This window comes from Hyla sarda, chromosome 4 (assembly GCF_029499605.1).
Source record: "Hyla sarda isolate aHylSar1 chromosome 4, aHylSar1.hap1, whole genome shotgun sequence".
NCBI classification, from domain to species: Eukaryota; Metazoa; Chordata; class Amphibia; order Anura; family Hylidae; genus Hyla; species Hyla sarda.
Window position 1 is genome coordinate 270,007,906 of NC_079192.1, and position 24,694 is coordinate 270,032,599.

The following is a 24,694-nucleotide window of genomic DNA, read 5'->3' on the forward strand; positions in this document are numbered from 1 at the left end:
TAGCCACAGAGCCCGTAATTTTGAGCCTGGATTGTCTCGTAAAGCAACATTTGCACCAGATTTATCCCAGTAAGGAATGGGAAAATTATTTCCCCAGTAACAACATACAGGGACATTTATCATTGTTGCTTTGGTAAGCGAGTTCTGTAGGCATTTTTATTTTTTTTTTGCTTTAGTTTTGCTTATGTATGACACATTTATTATACCATCACAGGGGGTGGATAAATTTGGCTCACATAACCCCTTCCCGCAGAATGCCGTATATATACGACGGATTACGCAATAACTTCGCACATTCCACCATAGATGCATGGTATACATTAAATATGCGATCCCTCGGCGATGATCATGTTAATTAGCTAAAGCCCCGGGGTGTCCGGCGGGAGACGACTCCCACCTGACACCCCAGGACCCCATTTGATTAACCCAATCAGCGATCGGGTGTGCATGTGCGGCAGAATCGACGGGTACGTGGCGGGATTGGGAGGTGTGCGGCCGGAGCGTAACTGGAAGTCCGGAGGTCCGACAGACCGCATACGACCCCCCAAAAAATGCAAAAAAATAAAAACTGTACCCCATAAAAAGCTTGGGGCAGGGAGCAGACCAGTGGTGGCCAAGGTGTGGCCCTCCATATGTTGGAAAACTACAACTCACAGCATGCCCAGACAGCTAACGGGTAACACCATCATTTTAGTGAAAAAAATCTAATCTTTCATTTTCACGTCCAACTTCAACAAAAATTCATCAAACACCTGTGGAGCTTTAGGGCTCAATCTACCCCTTGTTACATTCCTTGAGGGGTGCAGTTTCCCAAATAGCGTGCCATGTGTTTTTTTTTATTGTTTTTTTTGCTGTTCTGGCACCAGGGGGGCTTCCTAAATACAACATGCTCCCCAAAAACCATTTCAGCTAAATTCTCTCTCGAAAATCCCAAAGTTGCTCCTTCTATTCTGAGCCGTGTAGTGCACCCGCAGAGTGCTTTACATCCACATCTCTCCATACTCTCCATTCTCTCCGTATTTCCATACTCGAGAGAAATTGGGTTACAAATTTGGGGTGCTTTTTCTCCTTATACCACTTGTAAAATTGAAAAAAATGGGGCTACAAGAACATGTTACTGCAAAAAATGTTAATTTTGAGATTTCTCTTCCACATTGCTGCTATTCCAATTGTCATTTTGAATACTTTGAGGGGTGCAATTTCTATAATGGGGTCATTTATGCAGTATTTTTCACAGAAAGGCCCCTCAAATCCACTTCAAACTGAACTGGCCCTTGAAAAATTAAGATTCTGAATTTTTTGAGAACATTTTGAAAATTGCTGCTAATATTTGAAGCCCTCTAATGTCTTAAAAAAGTAACAACATGTCAACTTGATGATGCCAACATAAAGTAGACATATTGTATATGTGAATGAATATATCATTTATTTGGAATGTCCATTTTGCTTACAAGCAGAGAGTTTTAAAGATAGAAACCATCACGCTCCCATAGACTTGCATAGCGGGGGATGGGGGTGAAGTCACACGGGGGCGGAGTCGTGACGTCACGATACTCCGGCCCCGTGGTCGGCACCCGGCAGTCTGTGAGCTGGCAGCGGGGCCTGCAGCGTAAAGAGGTGGGTGCCAAATGCAAGATTGCAGGGGTCCCCAGCAGCGGGACCCTCGCAGTCAGACATCTTATCCCCTATCCTTTGGATAGGGGATAAGGGGGAAGATTCATCAAAACCTGTGCAGAGGAAAAGTTGCCCAGTTGCCCACAGCAACCAATCAGATCGCCTCTTTCATTTTTAACAAGGCCTCTGAAAAATGAAAAAAGGACCTGATTAGTTGCTATGGGCAACTGGGCAACTTTTCCCCTGTCCTGGTTTTGATAAATCTCCCAAAAGATGTCTTAGGGCCGGAGTACCCCTTTAAGGAATAAGCTAATTTTGACCTTAAGGACCAAGGCCAATTTTATTTTTGCATTTTAATTTTTTTCCTCCTAGTTTTCTAAAAATCATAACTCTTTTATAAGGGCTTGTTTTTTGCACTACCAGTTGTCCTGTGTAATGGCATCAAAACAATACAATTTGTGTGGGGAAATTAAAAAGTAAACCGCAATTTGGCTAATTTTGAAAGGTTTCGTTTTCACTCCATACAATTTACGGTAAAAATGACATGTGTTCTTTATTTTGTGGGTCAATACTAGAGATGAGCAAACTTACAGTCATTCGATTTGTCACGAACTTCTCAGCTCGGCAGTTGCTGACTTTAGCAACTTTCAGGTGCTCCGGTGGGCTGGAAAAGGTGGATACAGTTCAAGGAGAGAGTTTCCTAGGACTGTATCCACCTTTTCCAGCCCACCAGAACACCTGAAAGCTGAACTAAGGCTGGGTTCCCACTACGTTTTCTCCCATACGGGAGCGCATACGGCAGAGTGGAGCTAAAACCTTGCGCTCCCGTATGCCTTCGTATGCGCTCCCATATGTCATTCATTTCAATGAGCCGGCCGGAGTGAAACGTTCAATCCAGTTGGCTCACTTTTGCACTGTATGCGCTTTTACAACCGGTCTTAAAACCTTGGTTGACCACAGTTTTAGGTCCGGGGAAAAAGCGCACACAGCGCAAAAATGAGCCGACCGGACCGAACATTTCACTCCGGCCGGAACCTGCCGTGTATGACGCGAGCACCGTTTCGATGCTCGTTGTCATACACAGGACGTAAATGTACGTCCTGGTGCGCAAACTCCCGCCAAACCAGGACGTACATTTACATCCGTGGTAGTTAAGGGGTTAAAATTAATTCAATTGAATAAAATCTACAGAGCAAACAAACAATTTTTGCACTCAGCATCCACACAAGACCCCAAACATTCAAACGGGATAGATCTGTGCACCTGTAAACTTACCCCTGAAAATACCCTGCATGCGTCGAATGGTAACTAGCGCCAACCCAAGCCTTATGTAGCAAGTGTATTTGTTGGTTGTAGAATGGGTTTCCTACAGACAGATCACTGCCTGGTGTGGATAATCGAAAAATCCTTAGTGCTTTTGAGGATCACCCATCCCCCCTCCCTCACCCCCTCACATGCCAGCTAATAAGACACAGAGACAAACAATGACAAAAGTTAAGCCCGTCAGGGCAGAGCATAAGCAGGGCTGCCATCAGAAATTTTTGGGCCCCGTACACAGCTCACAGTACCGCCAATTGCACATATCATGTTGCGCGTCCTACGAGGTACAACGTTATACCAGTATCAGCATTACAAATCGGGCTGCTACCCCCATGCACTTTTATCCCCTCTCCCCTTGATCAACCCATTGTGCTATATATATCATTTGCCCCCCCCTCTGATCCCGCCTGTGCCACTTCATATCCCCCTTATGATCCCCCTGTGCCACTTTATATCCCCTCTCCGATTCCCCCCCCCCCGTGCCACTTAATTCCGTTTCTACCCAGTGCACTTTTCAGTAAAAATGATATTATCTTTATTCTGTAATTCCATAGAATTACACCAATAACCAATTTTTAAAGGCTTTGTTTTATTTTACTATTTTCTTAAAATAACTTTTTGTACAAAAATTTGTATACTTAAAATAATCCTCTTCTGACCCCTATAACTTTAGAATTTTTCCATATACTGGAATGTGTGAGGGCGCACCTTTTGCGCTTTGATCTGTAGTTTTTACTGGTACCATCTTTTATTTTTGATGGGACTGTTAATTTTTTTTATCGTATATGAAATGACTTAAAATTTGTAATTGTGGACTTATATTGTAATAGTTTGGACATTTACGCACGCGGGGATACCACATGTTTGGATTCTTAAATGATTTTATTTAAAAAAATGGGAAAAGGGAGTGTGTGGTGGGTGTGTTAAATGCAGTGGGTGTGAATTTTATAGTGTAGTGTTTTCCAAACAATGTACCTCCAGCTGTTGCAAAAGTACAACTCCCAGCATGCCCAGACAGCCGTTGGATCTCCGGGCATGCTGGGAGTTGTAGTTTGTAACAGCTGGAGGCACCCTGTTTGAAAAACACAGATATAGTTATTTGTGTGTGAGTGTGAATGTATTATAGGTTACCTTATCATGATAAACACATTCCCCTATACAGGAACTTCTTTCTGGGTCTCAACAGCACAACAGTCAGGCTCCTTCCACCCATGTGACTAATCACATGGTAATGACATCATCTAAAGTCCTCTACCATCCCATACACAGCCCGATGTTCGGTAGTAAATCACTCCACTGTGCTGCTGTTGCTGTTACCTGAAACCTCTGCTCGTACAGGGAGGAGAGAACAGATGGCAATAAGTATTAGGTTGTAGCTGCCAGTGGAAGCAGAAGACTTCTGTGCTGGGACTGCTGCAGGGGGGTGCTGCCAGGGCCCCTTACTAGAGTACTGGCTATACCCCCTCTGATGGCGGCCCTGAGCATAAGCATGAAATTGCATATTAAAATTTGTAAGAAAAAGATAAGCCATTCTTAAAAAGAACACTAGATGGCAGCAGAGTATAACCAACACCCCATACAGATAATAACGCACACTTAGTACATAGTGAAATATTGTGAAAAACTAAAAAAAGAAATACCAATGAAAAACAAGAAAAATCAGTGCCTACACCATTACATAGTGCAGGGAGTGACACCAGTTCTCCATACAGGTGTAGCGAGGCAACAGATATCCAACGGAACTAAAATGACAAATGCCAAAAGACTATCCGTGTTAAAAAAAAATGAATGTTTTCTTTATCTGGGAGTAAAAATAGCAGCCACGAATGATAGGTTTGTGATTAACAATATACGGCCCCTTTTGAATAGTTTAGCGAAGAGAGTAGAAGTATGGATTAAAATGCCCTTCTCTATGTCAGAAAGGATGGCGATAATAAAAATGGTGGTCCTCCCACAGATCCTTTTTTTTCTTACTGCCTCGCCAGTGTGGATCGGCAAATGCTGGTTCCGGAAGATAGAAGTGATACTGGGTAGATTGTTATGGGGAAGAAAAAGGGTTCGTCTGAAGTACAGATATTTTATGGCCCCTGGAGATAGGGGGGGATTGGATATGCCCAACTTTTTTGTTTATTACATGGCCGCGCAGTAGGTACGAATCGTGAATTGGAGAAATTCTAGATATCTGGAGAAGACTGTAGTAGATAAGGAGAAAGTGAACATATATGAGGTGTTGGAATTAGATGATTATGAGGAGAGTGGGTCAAATGTTGATTAGATATACTCTTAGATGTAAACAAGTATGGCTATTTGGCTTCTATGGCTTTTGCTTTTTCTCCCGATTGGTGATGTTGTTTTATCGGATTTGTCCAATGTATTTTTGTAATTGTTTAATATTAAAATTAAAAAAAATAAAAAATAAAAAATGACAAATGCAGCAAGGAATAATAGACTGTGGCTTTTGGGCTCAGTGATGTATAATCAGAAGGCAAAGCTACATAGAACACCCATGGGATCCCGGAGGCACAACACTTAACTGAAGAGACAGGATCAGTTCTTGCCACCAGCACACAATTAGCACTCATTAGCATCAAGCCAGCGCAAAGCCCAACTTTGGGCAAGTCAAAGAAGTGAGTGATGACATTGGCTGCAACCCTTAGGCCTTCTGGATACAACATGGAGTAGGGCACCAACAAAGCATGTAGGCGGCAAATAAGATCTGTAAAGATGGTTCTTCTAAACTTCTGAGAAGTAGTCAGAGAAGAAAGACACTTGCTGACCATCAATAGCAATATCCAGCTGATTACAGGCAGCACTGAGAATAGCATTCCATTCCTTGATAAGAACTGCCCATAGAGGAGCACCTGGCGGCAAGGGGCACGTACGCTCGCTCCAATAAAAACTTCCTTCCCAAAGGTAGATAAAAGCTACAGCTAGGGTTGGGCCCCTCACACATTTCAGGAACCCTCCACCAGGGAAATGTTGTTCTGCCTATGTATGTTTTCTATATTATCCGCATTAGATAGGAGAGAGGTAATAAGTTGCTCATGGCGGTGAACATATCTGGTTAGGAGAGGCAATTTGTCTTCCAGGTCGTTAACCCTCTCTTTAACAGCAAAGGTCTCGTCTGCTACTTTTTTTTAGGTCCTGGCACATATGTGTGGATGCCTCTGTAAGGGAGCCTAGATAAAGACTCAAAGAAGTTGCATTGTGTGACCACTCTGAAGATATCCTGTAGTGTGGGTTGTGCAGCAGCTTGCACTTTAGCAGGGTCTGGTGCTGCAGCTGGGTCTCAGGCTGCATCAGGGGCTGGAGCTGCAACTACCAAAAAAAGTTATTCTGTACAAGTGCCAGTTTGAGAGGAGTACTTGTTGTCTCCTTTAGATATTTATGGCTGTTTAGATAAGACAGATGAGAAGGCTATTTCACCAGTCTTGTGAATGTTATTCTGACCAACAATGAATTACTCATTTGACTGGACAGAGAAACATTCACACATCTATGTTGGAGAATCATGCATTGTATTATTATCTTCTCCATAAATTTGATAGTTTAGTGGAATGTCCTACTAGGCCCTGAGTTGTCTGAGAAACCATATTTTAATTGGTATATGTGTAAGAGGTAATCCCTATAATTCTAATTTAGGGCTCCATACATCAAGTGTGGAATGTGGGTTTAAAACCAACTTTGGACAATTAACCCTTACTGGTAATGATGCTAATTGCTTATGTAATAGCACCCCCTAGCGTATGGGTAGTTGACATTACACCAACCAGAAATGCATTCTGGGTATTATAGTGATGTCAAAGTCATTACCATATGCACACTCCCAACCTACATTCATTGGGGAATACCAATTTAGGAGGGTGTGTCTAACTGATTAGAACATGGTAATAAACCATGTTCAAGAGACAAAGGAAACTTAGGAAAGAGGGAGAACAAAGAACAGACCTAGAGAAAAGCCTTAGACAGACAAAGACAGAGAAGTCTGCCACTGAAAGAGGTCCACAAGATGGAAGCCATGAAAGCCATGTGAGATCCCAGCAAGCCAGACTGATTACACAGTACAAAACTATGGCTATCCATAACAATGCGATGATGGACCATCCAGCTTTCCTAAGAACAGAAGCGAGGTTCTTACATAGCCTTGGTAAGAGACACAAAAATCGTATTCCATTTAATTAAGACTAATTTGGATAATGTGGATGGAATTGTACCATTTAGATTGGCGAATAATTAAATAAAATAATTAATTATCTCCATATTGAGATTATAGTCTTAGGATATTGGGAGACTTCATTCTACCTGCAGAAGAATCAAGACTCATAATCTATCAAAGCATTAAATTATTGCTTATAGATATTGATATAATTCCTATGTCACCAAGCTAAGTTTTCTAGGTAAATTTCCCACACAGGAAACTTGCTTCAAGTTATTTCTCCTAAAATATAGTCTAGCAAGGTCATATATCTCTGCTATCAGTCCTTATAATCTTACCAACGTCATGTATAGACAATAATCTGGAATGGGGTGGAAGAACAGTACTCAAAAAAATAAAGGGAACACTTAAACAACACAATATAACTGGAAATTATAGGCAATTAGCAAGACACCCCCAATAAAGGAGTGGTTCTGCAGGTGGTGAATACAGACCACTTATCAGAACCTATGCTTTCTGGCTGATGTTTTGTTCACTTTTAAATGCTGGTGGTGCTTTCACTCTAGTGGTAGCATGAGACGGAGTCTACAACTCACACAAGTGGCTCAGGCAGTGCAGCTCATCCAGGATGGCACATCAATGCGAGCTGTGGCAGGAAGGTTTGCTATGTCAAAAGGGTTTGCTGTGTCTGTCAGCATAGTGTCCAGAGCATGGAGGCGCTACCAGGAGACAGGCCAGTACATCAGGAGACATGGAGGAGGCCGTAGGAGGGCAACAACTCAGCAGCAGGACCGCTACCTCTGCCTTTGCGCAAGGAGGAGCACTGTCAGAGCCCTGCAAAATGACCTCCAGCAGGCAACAAATATGCATGTGTCCACTCAAACGGTCAGAAACAGACTCCATGAGGGTGGTATGAGGGCCCAACGTCCACAGGTGGGGGTTGTGCTTACAGCCCAACACCCTGCAGGGTTGGAGGAGGCTTTAGTCCAGGTCTGGTAGGACATCCCTCAGGAGACCATCCGCCACCTCATCAGGAGCATGCCCAGGCATTGTAGGGAGGTCATACGGGCACATGGAGGCCACATACACTACTGAGCCTCATTTTGACTTGTTTTAAGGACATTACATCAAAGTTGGATCAGCCTGTAGTGTGGTTTTCCAATTTGATTTTGAGTGTGACTCCATATCCAGACCTCCATGGGATGATAAATTTGATTTCCATTGATAATTTTTGTGTGATTTTGTTGGCAGCACATTCAACTATGTAAAGACAAAAGTATTTCATACGATTAGTTCATTCATTCAGATCTAGGATGTGTTATCTTAGTGTTCCCTTTATTTTTTTGAGCAATGTATATTCAATTTCTTCCATGTTTATATCCTTAGATGGATTTGCCCATTCTTGGAGTCATGTGATGTGTAGTGGTTAGAAGGGGGCGTGTGTATTTAGCATTCCATATTGATATGGCTATGATTAGATATTGCCCATCTTGATATCATGAGGTTTCCTCTAGACAGTGATGTATAATCTTTGTCTGTAAATGATATCCTAACCTAGTAGCTCACGTTGTATCGTAACATAGTTGCTCACTACTCACATGTATTGTTCTACTGTAATGTAGTCAATTAACAAATCTAATTGATATTCATTTGCATATATCATTGTGTTTATCATTCATTTATCTTTATAACCAATAAATCTGCATACTTTTATAATACCTGTGTATTATTGTATATTGCAAAACTACATCCTTAAGTGTTCATGTCATCCCGTCATAAAAAGAACTTGTTGATATCTGAGGAAATAGTCTGACTCAGATGTGAATTGTATTGATTAGCTTTGTCAACAATTCCCCAGGTCACAATTTTGATATTTTTAATAATTTTCAATTTTTTTTATTTTTCATAATTAATATTTTTTAGGACCTGTAATAGATGTATCTATGTTTTTTTTTCATGTTAAATGTTCATTTAGGAGCTACCCCTCCCCCATCTGCTCTCTCCTATCTTGCCCCCACCATCGTGTAGAGGAAGCTGCAGACCACGAGGACAATCCTACTTCCCCATCTGCTCTTTCCGGTCTCACCCCTCCCATCGTGTGAAGCTTTTGAACAAAGAAGCCCGCCAACTGTTCAGGAAAGGCATATCTTTCCCCCTTGTAGGGGGTGGGAACTTATGCTAATTACAGAGGTGATATAACCAAGTGAAGGACTAAATAAAGACAGAGAAGCATTTGAAACCGACATGGCTCTGTTCTGTATACGGATTTGGCCGGGAGTAAGATAGTTACAAGAGCGTTGATAAAATCTATATCAACTGGCGCCTATCAAAGTGGGGCCTGGGCTTTTTCGATCATAATCCAGTCTCGCTGATTGGGGAGGAAGGCAGTGGATCATCTCCGGAAGTACGGTAAGGACACCTTCTTGTACCTAGCCACAGTGCCCCTGCCCCTCCTTTGGTTTATCTTGATGCCTTAAGTTGACTGGTTTGTGATGAGAAAAAGACAAAAAAGGAGCGCTCCATAGTGTAATAACGCCAAATCGTGCAAGATGCTCAATGTAAATGTGCGCTTACCAAAGAAGGTTGTGCAAGGGCCAGCACAACATAGATAAAGGTATGTAGTAATGATCCACTGCTGCCGCTCCACAAATAGGGCACAGAAAAAACAATCACCTCCAAGGAAGGGTGGAACTCAGGCGCTGAAGGACCAGGCAATTCTCAGGACAACATAACATTTATTCACGCATAAGCGCTTCAGCAGGCATATGAAATTATATGCCTGATGAAGCGCTTATGCGCAAAACGCGTTGCATACTGGGAATAAATGTTATGTTGACCCGAAATTTGCCTGGTCCTTCAGCGCCTGAGTTCCACCCTTCCTTGGAGGTGATTGTTTTTTCTGGTTTGTGATGAAGCAGAGACAGGTAATAATCTTGCCCAGAGCCAATTACCCTTGTACCTGTCATAAAAGTAGCTATCTACTGCCTGAGTGTGTATGAAATGTGAGTGAGTGAATAAGCTGCATCCTGTTGGGGAAGAGTTGATTGAGTTGCCTTGTTTGGGGTATGATGTCTCTTGGGGGATTTCCAGGGACTCCCAAAAATTACAGATTCTCGGGACTCTTTCCTTGGTCGCCTTGGAGGATTGAGTTTTTTGGGTTGAGCTGATGATCCGAAGAGAGGGTATGAGTGGAGTTTTGGCACAGGACGCCGATTAAACGGGCCTAAGTCCCTTGGGGGAATTGACTTTTGGGGTAGACTGTCATCTAGGACAGTGTGTCTTAAAGGGGTACCCCTAGACATCTTATCCCCTATCCAAAGGATAGGGGATAAGATGTCAGATCGCTGGGGTCCTGCTGCTGCTGCAGCAGCACCCACCTGTACGGCTTCCACTTCACACCGGCAATGCTGGAGGCTTCGGATCCCGACCACAATGCTGTGGGCCCCCGGGATCTCGGCTTCTGCACCCACCTGTACGGCTTCCACCTCACACCGGCAACGCTGGAGGCTTCAGATCCCGACCACAATGGCAGACGAGCGTGACGTCACGACTCCGCCCCGTGTGACGTCATGCCCCGCCCCCTCAATGCAAGTCTATGGGAGGGGGCGTGATGGACCTGCAGTGGAACCCCGGCGATCTGACATCTTATCCCCTATCTAGTGTTGCTCGCGAATATTCGCAATTCGAATATTATTCACGAATATCGCATATTCGCGAATTCACGAATTTCGCGAATATAGCGCTATATATTCGTAATTACGAATATTCGTTTTTTGTTTTTTTTTTTTCTTCACAGTACACATCACAGTGATCACCCCTCTCTGCTTCCAGCTTGTGTGGTGTAAAGAAGGCTGTAATACTACTGTGTGAGACTGACGTGCGAAAATTCGCATATACGGAAATTCGCATATGCGAACATTAACATATGCTAATTTTCGCATATGCGAATTTACGTGCGTGTTAATTTTGTATGCCAATATTCACATGTTAATTTTCGCATACGCGAATATCCGCATATGCGAAAATAAAACGAGAATATAACGAATATGCGAATATTCGCGAATATATGACGAATATTCGTCCATATATTCGCGAATATTCGCGAATTCGAATATGGCCTATGCCGCTCAACACTACCCCTATCCTTTGGATAGGAGATAAGATGTCTAGGGGTGCGGAGTACCCCTTTAAAATGACATATTTCCAGGGACTCCCCAAAAATAACATATCCTCGGGACCTTGTCCCATTATAGTTGATTGAATATGTGGCATATGTATTGTGTTTTGTTCTAATGTGTCCATGGATTATTGTTAAATTAGCTAATATTAGAGGTATGCTAAAAGAATATTTTACATTAAATAATAAGACGGCATCTTTACAGAATGTATGGGAGGCTGCAAAGGCTTGTATTAGAGGAATCTTCTTGAAGGCTATTGTGAGGGAAAAGCGTAGAATGACCTTGCATACTGATTTATTGCAAGAGGCAGTACGCCAAGCAGAAAAAAGTTTTATTGAAAACCCGTCAGTCAGGTTACAGCAGGATCTGATTAGATCGCAAGGTGAATTGAGACAACATCTACTTGAGGCCGCCAATAATAGGCGGATGATGCAAAACCAAGTGCTATATGCAGAAGGGAAGGCGGCAGGCTATATGTTTGCAAATATTGTTAGAGCGCAAGAACCACCAGCCAATATATTATCCTTGTTAGATGAAATTGGAGTGAGATTAATAATAATTAAGGCATAGTAAAGGTTATGTTAAAATACTATTCAAAGTTATATGTGTCTAAATTACAGAAAGGACCTGAGCATATAAGGGCATTTCTACAAGGAATAAATCTCCCGAAATTATCAGTAGAGGATAGGAATATGCTGGAAGCCGAGCTTACTCTAGAGGAACTTGAGCTAGCAGTAAAAGCGACCCCCAATAATAAGTCACCTGGAGTGGATGGAATTCCAATAGAGGTATATAAAAAGTACGGAGATATTGTATTACCTGAATTGCTAGATCTATTTAAACAAGTGTTGGTCGATGGATCTATCCCTTTATCGATGCGACAAGCAATTATTATTGTCATATTGAAGAAGGGGAAAGATCCTCCACCACCCGCATTATATAGACCAATTTCATTGCTTTGCAATGATGTTAAATTACTAGCAAAAATCCTAGCAACCCGCTTGAACAAAGTAATAACAACACTGATACATACAGATCAAACAGGTTTTATCCCTGGAAGATCGGCTTCAGAAAATATTAGACGCCTCTTTTTGAGTATACAAATTCCTCCCGACTCTCCCAGAGACAGGGCCATATTCTCATTAGATGCAGAAAAAGCATTTGATTAAGTGGAATGGCCCTGTCTCTGTACGACTCTGGAGGAAATGGATCCAACTTCTATATAATAATCCGCTAGGATGTATTAGAGTAAATGGCCAGGTGTCGTAAAAATTCCCTCTGTCTCGAGGCACGAGACAGGGGTGCCCCCTGTCTCCATTATTATTTGCCATTATAATGGAGCCCTTGGCAGAATATATTCGTGCAGCTCCGATGATAGAGGGGTTTCAGTACAGGGCACATAAAAATAAGATAGCTCCTTATGCAGACGATGCGCTACTGTTTCTGAATGATATGGGCCCCTCACTGAAAAATGCAATAGAGAATTTCTTGTTATGGAGAGCTCTTGGGGATTGTAATAAACTGGGAAAAATTGTTTTTAATGCCGTTAGATCGATCAGTCACAAATATTCAAATAAATCAAAACATAAATATTACATGTGTAAAACAAATTAAATATTTGGGAATAGAAATATCACCAAATATTCAGGAGTACCAAAACAGAAATATGCTACCTCTGCTAAATCAGTTTAAACGCAAAAGCGCAGCATGGCAGAAGCTTAAACTATCGCCTGTAGGGAGGATTAATCTCGTTAAAATGATTTTAATGCCTCAATTACTATACCTGCTACATAATGCACCGGTTTGGTTACCATTTAGTCTTTTTCAGAGGATTTACACACAATTCAGGGAACTAATTTGGAATGCCCGTAAACCAAAATTAAAACTAGAGTATTTACAGTGTACCAAACATGAGGGGGGCTAGCCTTATTTAATCCTTGGTGGTATTTTTTGGCAGCTCAGTGTCAATACTTTAGGAATTGGTACAAAGGAGACGATGGAAATGTTCTGGTTGGAATGATAAAAAGCATATTAAGTGGAGACAAAAACCTAATATTCTCTTTAGAAAAAGGCGAGTTTAGGCAAAAAAAAAGTCAACGACTTCCTACTCTTGATCTAATGCATAGGGTATGGAATAGCCTAAAAAAGGTTAGAGGAGTTGGTCAGGTTAGTGAGTACACTTCGATATGGGGGAATGACACACTTAAGGAGCTAAGTAAATTACAAGGCTTTAAAAAATGGGAGAAAGCGGGAGTAAGGATATTAAAAGATATATATTGGGGAAAATATACGCTCCTTTTCGGAGTTTCAGGAGGAGTTTGATATACCTCAAAATGCCTTCTTCCAATACCTACAGTTGAGGCATGCGATGGCTGCCCAACAAAAATATATAAATATTAAACTAAGCAACGACCTGGCATTGGATTTTATAATAAAGGACGAAAGGAAGACAGGATTCATTTAAAAACTGGGATGGGAAAAACAAAATATACCAGCCTTTTATAAATGGAGAGAAGAGCAAGAGGTGGCAATGGAAAAATGGAATAATATTTTGAGTAACGTACCTGACCAGGCACTAGGAGAGGGTACGAGACCTTCCCAATTGTATATATTGTGTATCAGACTCCGGCACTGCTAGCTAAAATAGGGTATGTAGAAGTGGCAAAATGTCCTCGGTGCATATGCTCTAGTGCTAACTTACTTCATATGCTGTGGGAATGGCAGTTATTAAAAGATATTGGGAAGGAATGATAGAATATATTGGCGCAATATATGAGTTGGATATTGATAGGGAGGTTAAAATATGTATATTGGGTTATGTGGAGGAATTGCTGATAGAAGATAACAGTAAGTTAGCGGTGGGAAGATTATTATATAATGCACGGAAGTTGATAGCCCAGCGCTGGAAAAACCCAAATTCACCATCCAGGGAGCACTTTGTCCAAAAGATGGAAAAAATAATTGCTTGGGAAAAGGCCATGTATACTAAAAGAGGGAATGAAGATAAATTCTGGTTGATATGGCGGAGATGGACTGATAGAAATTGAAAAAAGAAGATTAACCCCTTAAGGACCAGGCCATTTTACACCTTAAGGACCAGAGCATTTTTTGAACATCTGACCACTGTCACTTTAAACATTAATAACTCTGGGATGCTATTAGTTAACATTCTGATTCCGAGATCATTTTTTCGTGACATATTCTACTTTAACATAGTGGTAAAATTTTATGGTAACTTGCATCCTTTCTTGGTGAAAAATCCCAAAATTTGATGAAAAAATAGAAAATTTTGTCTAAGAAAAAAAAAATACCCCATATGTGGATGTAAATTGCTATATGGACGCACTGCAATGCTCAGAATGGAAGGAGTGAAAATCTTGTTGAAATTGAAGTCGGGGGTCATGTGCATTTATAAAGCCCCAAACAGCAAAAAAAAACAAAAAAAACAAACCCACATTAGAAACTACACCCCTCAATGAACGCAACAAGGGGTACAGTGGGAAATAACACCTCACAGGTTTTTTGAAAAGTGGGCCATAAATTGAAAAATTTTATTTTTTTACACTAAAATGCTGGGGTTACCCAATTTTTTACATCTTCACATGGGGTAATATGAGGAATTGGGTTACAAATTTTGGAGGGCTTTTTCCCCTGACTATAAAAATACATCCACATATGGGGTGAAGTGCTGGACGGGCGCACAACAAGGCTCAGAATTCATAGAGGTCAGTTTGTATTTGTGGCCTATGGCATACATTCCGAGCAAAATACAAAAATGAAACATCCACATGTGACACCATTACAGAAAGTACCCTGAGGAATCGGTATAGGGGTAAAGAGGACATTTTGAACGCACAGGTGTTACCTAAATTTATTTTCCAGGAATGGATGAAGGGAAGCTTTTTGAAAATTGCAATTTTTAACCTATGCTCTGCTTCATTTTTCTGGGAACAACTAACATGTGACTCCGAATTGTCGCCTGGAAATACGACAGAGCTCAGCGAGAACTCTTCGCGGATGAGGCGGATGTTTGTTACGGACCTAACAGTTACATACATGCAGAGAAAAATACAAGAAAGGAACACCCACATGTGAGCCTATTACAAACAGTACACCCCCTAGGGAAGGTGTATAGGGTGAAGTGGAGATTTGGAACAGACGGGTGTTCCCTTAATTTATTTTCCAGGAATGGATGAAGTGTACTATGGGGGGAAGAAAATTGCAATTTTAGTACTGATATGCCAATTATTTTCCTAGAATGATGACCCAGAGTACAGCCAAAAGTAAAAATGATGCCCGCCCCAAACCCTATACTCTGAATCATCATTCTGGGAAGGGGATGTGTGGGGCCGTTCCTATTCTGTTACCTCAAATGCGCAACCCGCTCAGGTGGAGAGAGAGAGCATTGCGCATTTGAGGCAACTGCAAACCTCCAATGCTGTTGACTCTGTGTCCCATGGCCCATTTTTTAGGGGGAAGAAAAAAAAAGATATTGGGGTATTGGGAAAAAGGTTTTGTTTGTTTTTTTGGAGGGGGGGGGGGTGTTTTGGTTTAAAATTTGGAAGTCAATGTACCCTGGACTGGTACATTGGAGCCGAATTCTGGGGAATGAAAATTAGGGCAAAGGATGGAAAGTGTAGTACTCCATGGAAGTGTGATACTCCCTGAAGCAGCCTATGCAGAGGCCCTGATGATTGCGGCAAGTGTCACATTGGTACGTGGTGTCCTTCCGTCTCCCCTTCCTGTAACGCACTCTGCATTTCTTCTGGGTTCGTCCCGTCCTTCCAGTGTTGGTGATCACACCTGAAAAGTGTTGGCCGGGGACGATCCAGGGAGCTAAAGTTCCAGAGGTGCTCTGACCCGCTCTTTGGCGGGCACCAAAGATGAGGGCCTTTAGAACTACCTCTTTACAGGAATGTCCCTGGGTTGCCAGCATTCTGGTACAGTATAAAAGAGTTGTACATGGCAACCTGTACCATGTAGACCGCAACCTTTTTATACCATACGCGTGTTTTCCGCATGGCATTATATGGTTTCAGGACTTGATCAGAAAGATCAACTCCCCCCATATACCAATTGTAGTCCAGAATACAATCGGGCTTGAGGACCGGTCTCGCGGTACATCGCACAGGGACAGGGGTGCTGCCGTTCCCATGAATAGTGGTGAGCATAAGGATATCCCTCTTGTCCTTATACCGGACCAACAACAGGTTCTCATGGGAAAAGGCACAGGACTCACCCCGGGGGATAAGAGCATGTAGGGGATGGGGAGGAAGGCCTCTTTGATTCTTCCGGACTGTCCCACTAGCAACCGTGGATCTGGCGGCGAGGGATGTGAAGAGAGGGATACTAGTATAAAAGTTATCCACGTAAAGGTGGTAACCTTTATCTAGCAATGGGTGCAAAAGGCCCCAAACGATTTTCCCGCTAACACCCAGAGTGGGGGGACATTCTGGGGGTTCAAAATGGGAATCTCGTCCCTCATACACTATAAACTTGCAAGTGTACCCGGAGATACTCTCGCAAAGTTTATACATCTTCACGCCATACCGAGCCCGCTTGGTAGGGATGTATTGCCGGAAGCTGAGTCTCCCGTTAAAGCTGATGAGAGACTCATCAATAGAGACCTCCTGCCCCATGACATAGGCCTCCCAAAATCTGGCCCCGAAGTGATTGATGACCGGCCTGATTTTATACAGGCGGTCATATGCAGGATCAGTTCGGGGGGGACATGCCGCATTATCAGCATAATGCAAACATCTCCGAATGGCCTCGAACCGGGAATGTGCCATGGCCATACTGTAGAGGGGTGTCTGGTAAAAGACGACCCCACTCCAATATTGCCTGACACTGGGTTTTTTAACTATAGCCATATGCAGCACGAGGCCCCAAAAGGTCCTCATTTCGGCTGCATCGACTGGAGTCCAGCCGCCGGGTCTAGCTAAAAGTGAGCCCGGGTTAGCGGCGACGAACTGTTGGGCATACAGATTCGTCTGTGTAACCATCAAATTAACAAAGTCGTCACTGAAAAAATTACCGAAAAAGTCCTTTTCAGTGAACCCGGCGATGTTAATTTTGATTCCTGAGTCGCCAACAAACTCAGGAATCACGGGCTCGTGGTCCTCTGGCTCAGCCCAGTCAAGTTCTCCGGTACGATGTACCAGTGATCTTGGCTGGGGGGCTTCACTAGTATGAGCGCCAGGGGGACTCATACTAGCATGGGGCACAGGGTCAAGGACAGAGGAGGTTTGCGGTGCCGCACGGCGGCGTCTCCGCCGCCTTGGTGGCTCATCATCAGAACTAGACGATGAGGAGGATGATGAAATAAGGAAGGTGGGGTTTTCATCGTCCTCTGAGCCGCTCTCGGTGTCGGAGTCAATTATGGCATATGCCTCCTCCGCCAAAAACGCTCTGCGGGCCATTTCCCTACTCTAATGGGGATACGGGTGTGTTTGTGGGGGGGGGAACTTTATTGATGTGTGTGCTGTGTGTGGTGTGGTGCGAGACTACCTCCCTAACCCGCCCTAACCCTCCCTAACCTAACTAAACTAACCCGCCCTAACAGAAAAAAATATAAAATAAAAAGGGGACTTCTAGCGCAAAAAAGCCCTGCGCCAAAAAAAAACGTTTATCTAATCAGTGGTGTGCGCACTGATTAGTGCTTGTGGCGGCAGGGGGCGCAGAAGTCAGTGGGGGGTCCGGCCACTCAGCCGAGAACAGTGGCTGGTGGCTTGTACACAGACCCCCACACAAAAAAAAAACGAAAAAGAAAATACACGCAGCTAGGTGCTACGGACCCCCGGACACCCACTGATGTACGCTGAAATTTTTTTTTTAACCCTAACCTGTCCCTACCTAATCTAAAACTAACTCTGGGGGATTTCTGTGCCAAGGGGCCACAGAAAGGGGCAAGGGGCACTTTTTTTTAACTGAGGGGATGGTGGGCAGCACGGGGCTCCGTCCTGCTCGCCAGATCTCTGCGGAATGGCGGGCAGAACGGAGCAACATGCTCCTAGCCCCCACCATCCCCTCCCATTACACTGTGATTGGTGTGGCCACTTTGGCCACCCAATCACAACTGTACTGAGGGGGGTGGCCACAATATATATTACACCACCAGTCACCATCTATATCCGGGTCACAGGGTCACACGTGACCCTGATGATGCGGAACCGCTGCAGAACGCCGGTAAGTAGTTACCGGCGCCCTGCAACGATCGCCGGTATAGGAGGTCCTGCCGGGATGTCTGCTGAATGAAATCAGAAGACATCCGGCTCCGATCCCCGCCCGGCGAGCGGCAGGGAACGGAATCGCAGAACATCGCTCGTCTGAATTGACGAGCGATGCGCTGCGATCGCCGACATGGGGGGTCATCTTGACCCCCCTGGGTGATATGCCGCGATGCCTGCTGAACGATTTCAGCAGGCATCGGGCACCGGCTCCCCTCCGGCTAGCGGTGGGGGGCTGGGAATGGACAGGACGTACTCATACATCCTCGGTCCTTAAGGACTCGGAAACGGGGACGTAGGAGTACGTCCATTGTCCTTAGGGGGTTAAATATTGAGTAGGTGTTTTTTTTTTTCTCTCTCTCTTCATGGATTCCTCCCTCTGCTAAGACATAAGTAAATGCTGGGAGAACACTTGTGTTTAAATTTGTGTGAAATATAACATGCTTTTGCTGAGTTGATGTATAAATGAAAATCTTAATAAAAATTTAATTATAAAAAAAAAATTAGCTAATGCAGACGATGGAGGGGAATCGACTTCCCCTTTCTAATACTAGACTGAAACTTCATTTAAATGTATTAGTGTTTAAAAGATATCTCGTAAAGTACAAGGGTTAAGAGGGGTTTTAGTTGTACAACAGCTGGAGGCCCACCAGGGAAGGGGGCTTATGGGCTCTGGATGAGACAGAGGGGGCTGAAGTTACACAGCTGCAAGACTGTGCTGAAAAAGAAAGGAGGGGGCTATGAAGTTTTCAGATGTAACCTGACCTCACTGATAGAGTTTCTGACAGGAAGTGTGGGGGGGGGGATGCAGAGAGTTGTGATGGAAGTTTTGATGGAAAACATGTGGTGAGTTCAGAATGGAATGGGTAAATTATAGATATTAAGGCAGTTGCAAGTTTGAAATATATTGATGGTTGATAGAATAAGAAGGTTTATATATATATATATATATATATATATATATATATATATAGCAGTTTAATATAGTTATATACAACAGTGTGATTCTTGAGAAGAATTGTGATTTAACTTAGTTATATTGTAATCTTCTGAATAGATATAGATAGGCAGAAGTTGTTGGCTGAAAGTATGATGAAAATATTTAGGTAATGAAATTAACACCGATGTACAGACATACATTTTTTATAAACTAGTGATAGGATAGTAAGAATTATCATATATTCAATGAAGAGAGCCTTTGTGTTAGGGTGGGGGAAGGGAGTGCGAAAATAGAACTGTCTGTATAATGCTATCATTATGGAGCTAAGAATCCCTTATGGAGTGACACCCTAAAATCACAACCCCAGATAATGTTAAGATTTTACCTTTATTCATCCCATGCTCTGTCTCTCTCTCTCTTTCTGGAGCCATGAGGCTGCTAGTCTCTGCCACGTACTTACTCCATATGGGGGGCAGCCATGTTACCACCCCCAGAAGTGAAGTTCCTCCCCCAGCAACCATTTTGGCTAACCCAATTAGTTCCCACCTCCTCTCCCCAGCAGCCATTTTAACACACCTAGTATAGTGAAGCATATATGATGAATTAGGAATACATGGAGTATGATCACTGAATGGTTTTGGGTGAAGCTGTGCATGAACATGTTTATGTCATAATGAACCTATTTGATGATATTTTATTAATTCCTTAATAAGTTTGTTTTCACAGGAGTGCAAGATGGAGGGAAAAAAAATAATGAAATTTATGAGGAAATGCAATTAATTGTCTGATTATATTATAGGGGTAATCAGAGAAGAAGTTTGGCCAAGGAAAATAAAATAAAACATAAAATAAATTAAAAAGCGATCACTATTTAATTAATGAATCTTACCTTAAGCATTTAAAATCAGCTAATGGTTTATTGATTATAAATAATGCGCATTGAAGGTGATTTTTCCCAATTTTTGAAAGAGCTCTGTATATTTTCAGTCTTTTACATTTTGTTGTTGGTGAGAATGTGGGCCCTGTGTGTTGTATGTTGTGTATTTGTAAATGTTGGTATTGTTACACGTTACATGTGTATTGTATGTCTCCATGTAAATAACACAGGAAGCCAAGCAGATACCTAGATGTTCGATAATTATTGAGGAATGACTAAACCAAAGGGAGGACAAAAAGCCAGACTCGAAGGGGTGGTGACCAGTGACATAGAGGAGTGGGAGGAGAAAAGCGGGGCTTATAGGAAGATTGACAGAACAGCCTTGGTCTACTGAAACACAGTCACATTAAATTGAGGAAACTACATTTCTACTATTTAAACTTGAATGTGTTTACAGGACCTGCATACACAATGTGATATACCTATGCATTCTACATTGCATTTATTTGAAAAACATCAATTTTGAGTGGATAACTTTATAATGATAATTTAGTGTAACACGAAGATGCTGTTTGTCTTAAACTCATAAGGTTAAAAATTCAAGAGCCATGATAGGATATCAGAGAATCCATGGTTGATGCTGAGTTATAAATGTAAGTTTGTTCCATGTAATGTAAAGATGTAATACATAAGACGGGATATATGGTGATCAAACGCAGAATGAAGTTCTACTACAATAAACCACTCGATCTGAGCTGGTGGTTCAGAGAAGTAGAGTTGAAGGTATTCACTGAGATGTGTAAGATATCTGAAGGCATGACACAATGAGTTATGGGTACACTTTAATTACCGCCTACAAGTATGGGCCTATTGGAGTAAAAGTGTTCTTGAATCCTTGAGCGAACCAATCTCTAGTTTGTAATTCAAGTCTTCAAAGTCCGAGAGTGGCCAGAGAAAGTGGCCATCGAAAAGATCAGAGCCAAATGAAGGAAACAGCCCCAGAAGCCAAGGGGACTAAATGGTGAAAGAGGCTGTCAAGGCTGCAGTGCTCCTGTTCCCCCACAGTTATGGTACAAAGTGTACAGGTGGATGGGCAATGTGGAATTGTACCCCATGGTAACATATTTGACCACATACACTAAGCAGAGGGGAGCTATGTGTGTAGTACTGTCCATACATTGGGTGGCCTCAGGATTCAACAATGCAGAAAGAAGGTTTGTACAGACTTCATTATTTACATCAGGGGTGTCAAACTCCCGGCCCGCGGGCCGAAATTTTGCGGCCCGCGGCCCCCTCCCCATACTGTGCAATATTTTGCGGGCCGTGGCCCCCTCCCTGTACTGTGCGATATTTTGCGGGCCACGGCCCCCTCCCTGTACCTTTCCCGCTGCCCCCCGTACTCATTGTATCTCTGAAGTACCTCACAGACACCGGCAAAGCAGGGGTCTGTGTCAGGTGACGTCAGCGGCGTGGGGGCGGCGCCGAAGTGACGCGCCGTCTGCACTGATCTGGTGCGACGAGTCTCGGCTTGCTTCGCCTACATACGTAGGTAGTGCGGTGCACCTGACCCTGGTAAGTCAATACCAGTACTGCCAGGGAGAAAAAGGGGCACTGGGGGTGTCGCTGATGAATTGGTGCGGGGTGTGCGCAGGCCTACAAACTGAATGGTTAGGGTGCTACTGCTGTTATCACAGGGGGGTGTTGCTGGTGGATGATGGGGGTGCTACTGCTGGGGGGGGGGTAGCACTCCAGCAGTAGCGCCCCCATTATCCACCAGTAACACCCCCCTGTGATAACAGCAGTAGCACCCCAGCAGTAGCACCCCACCCACCCAATCAGTAACACCCCAGCAGTAGCACATCACCCACCCAAGCAGTAGCACCCCAGTAGTAGCACCCCACCCACCCAAGCAGTAGCACCCCAGCAGTAGCACCCCCATCATCCACCAGCAACACCCCCTTCCCATTCCCCCCTACCCCCCTGTAGTAGTAACATGAGCTGATGGATGATGGGGTGGATGTTGCAGATGGATGATGGGGATGCTACTGCTGAAGGGGGTGTTGCTGGTGGATGATGAGGATGCTACTGCATCCCAATGATACAACAACACCCCACCCCCCAGCAGTAGCACTCCCATCATCCACCAGCAAAACCCTCCTCCCCATTCCCCCTACTTCCTGTGGTAATAACATGAGCTGACAGATGATGGGGGTGCTACTGCTGGGGGGGGGTGTTGCTGGTGGATGATGGGGGTGCTACGGCTGGGGGGGGTGTTGCTGGTGGATAATGGGGTGTTGTTGGATGATTGGGATGCAGTAGCACCCCAGCCACCCAAGCAGTAGCACCCCAGTAGTAGCACAACCATCATCCACCAGCAACACCTCCCTCCCCATTCCCCCTACCCTCCTGTGGTAGTAACATGAGCTGATGGATGATGGGGGTGCTACTGCTGGGGGGGGGGGGGTTGCTGGTGGATGATGAGGGTGCTACTGCAGGATGTGGGGTGTTGTTGGATGATTGGGATGCAGTATCACCCTCATCATCCACCAGCAACAGCCCCCTCCCCATTCCCCCTATCCCCCTGTGGTAATAGCATGAGCTGATGGATGATGGGGGTGCTACTACTGGGGGGGGTTGTTGCTGGTGGATGATGAGGGTGATACTGCATCCCAATCATCCAACATCACCCCCCCCCCACCCCCACCCCCAGCAGTAACATCCCCATCATCTGTCAGCTCATGTTATCACCACAGGGGGTAGGGGAATGGGGGGGGGGTGTTGCTGGTGGATGATGGGAGTGCTACCTCTGGTGGGGGTTGTTGTTGGGTGATTAGAGGCGCATGATGGGGCATTATATGTGAGGGGCACATGATGGGGCATTATATGTGAGGGGCACCTGATGGGGCATTATATGTGAGGGGCACATGATGGGGCATTATATGTGAAGGGCACATGATGGGGGCATTATATGTGAGGGGCACATGATGATGGAGAATTATGTGTGAGGGGCACATGATGGGGCATTATAGGTGAGGGGCACATGATGGGGCATTATAGGTGAGGGGCACATGATGGGGCATTATATGTGAGGGGCACATGATGGAGCATTATATGTGAGGGGCACATGATGAGGGCATTATATGTGAGGGGCACATGATGGGGAATTATATGTGAGGGGCACATGATGGGGAATTATATGTGAGGGGCACATGATGGGGACATTATATGTGAGGGGCACATGATGAGGGCATTATATGTGAGGGCACATGATGGGGCATTATATGTGAGGGGCGCATGATGGGGGCATTATATGTGAGGGGCGCATGATGGGGGCATTATATGTGAGGGGCGCATGATGGGGGCATTATATGTGAGGGGCGCATGATGGGGGCATTATATGTGAGGGGCGCATGATGGGGGCATTATATGCAAGGGGCGCATGATGGGGGCATTATATGCGAGGGGCGCATGATGGGGGCATCATATGTGAGGGGCACATGATAGGGGCATTATATGTGAGGGGCACATGATGGGGGCATTATATGTGAGGGGTGCATGCGGCCCAACCTCACCCAGCCGCTACCTCCAGTGGCCCCTAGATAATTTGAGTTTGAGACCCCTGATTTACATCTATTATGACCTAGTTAAAACAATAAAGGTACCTGACCAACACACTCCATAATCATCTTACCTGTTTCAGAGAATATGAGTAGACTTCATCTAACTGCCTGGGGTAGGCCAATATCAGTATCTCCTTGTCTGATTGTACTGATCCCTAACCATAGATACAGTAAAGAATACAATTAAGAACCTTTTGTAAAATTGTACCTAGTTCAGATTCTGTAATTGTCACCCATTTCTTCAAAACCTATGCAGGAAATAAGTGAGGAAATAGACAATTACATATGATGATCCCGTATAGATGTATCTCTGATAACTGTTAAATCTATGTCTGTGCATAACCATGTTTGTTCCAAAGGGAAAGATAATCACAACGGATTGTTATGATGTGACATTGTATGAGGAGAATCAGTAGGTGAACATGTACAAATAGCGGGGTGCAACGAGTATTTCAGTGAGTGATAAGATTATAGAAAGGATAGACCTAGCTAGGGGGATGAGTAAATGGTAACTATCGTAAAGTATGGGATACTTGGGGATATGAAACTCAGAACTCGATTAGAAGGGAACTGGACTGGAGAATGCACACTAGCTAAGGTTCTTACGCCCATACACATTTTCATTACTGAACATACAGAGGAACCCAAATCAAACTCTAGATTTAAACGTGCAGCCCCTGCTGGGAGCTTTGACCCTCATGTGTATATTGATGCTATAGAAGTCCCAAGGGGGTTCCCAGATGAATTTAAAGCTAGAGAT

At 43.8% G+C, this 24,694-nt stretch overlaps 1 protein-coding gene across 2 annotated transcripts in view; it reads right to left on the reverse strand.

Moving 5' to 3' along the window:
- The window catches only part of CPM (carboxypeptidase M), a 184,880-nt gene extending 160,805 nt beyond the window's left edge, over nucleotides 1-24,075 (reverse strand). Inside the window, exon 1 of one of the 2 annotated variants that reach the window (XM_056574171.1) lies at nucleotides 24,006-24,075. The gene's annotated coding sequence lies outside the window, so the exon portion shown is untranslated. Of the gene's footprint in view, nucleotides 1-4,065; nucleotides 4,142-24,005 lie in introns of those variants that run through there. The other variant, XM_056574176.1, reaches the window with a different exon arrangement.
- Nucleotides 24,076-24,694: the final 619 nt, after the last annotated feature.